The sequence below is a fragment of the Eurypyga helias genome, unplaced genomic scaffold, assembly GCF_000690775.1.
Source record: "Eurypyga helias isolate BGI_N326 unplaced genomic scaffold, ASM69077v1 scaffold24334, whole genome shotgun sequence".
Lineage (NCBI taxonomy): Eukaryota > Metazoa > Chordata > Aves > Eurypygiformes > Eurypygidae > Eurypyga > Eurypyga helias.
In genome coordinates, this window is record NW_010248511.1 from 1 (window position 1) to 735 (window position 735).

The window sequence follows — 735 nt, forward strand, 5'->3', positions numbered from 1 at the left end:
CTGCTGCCCTCTAACCCTGCCAGGCGGTAGGCTTGGATGTCAGAGCCGAAGACACCAAGAAGAAAATGAAAAAAAATCCCAACGCGCCGCTTAGCTCTCGCTCCAAGTTTTGGCATGGAATACCCATGGCATAAGCGGTCGCCGCGTTTGCGGCCACGGTTGACGCGCGCCAGTCTTCCTTCTCGCGCTGCCTCCCGCCCGTAACAAGCCGCGTGTTTACCGGGCGACGGTCTTCATTCGCGCAGCCTCGACGCGAGAGGCAGGGTAACCCTTGGAACCGTTCTAACATCGCTGCAAACAGCTCATCTGGCGTGAGGCGTGTTTAAATACGTAGGTTTCACTCTGAAAGTGTTTTTTATTTGGTCCTGGCCCTTAACGACTCTCTAGAGACCGGGTGAGCGGACTTTCCGTGCGTGCCGCTGTTCCGGAGCGGTAGGTGAGTGCAGGCCGGCGAGGTATTGCCACCCTTCCTCCCGAACAGGCCTGGCTGTCACAGGGCTTGCTCCCAGCTCCAGACTGCTTAGATTTTGATCCTTCTGAGCTGTAATCAGATTTAAAAGGATTGGGTTTTAAGCAATGGTAATTGATTTATTTTTTTCTCTCACTCCTCCCCCAGCAGCACTCAAAGGGAAAGGTGAACATGTAGAATAAACTGCAGTTTTAGCTGCCTGCAGTTTGCAAAGGAAGTTGTGTTTTGAAAGCTGCTGGGAGGTGCAAGCCTTTATAGGAAGTTAC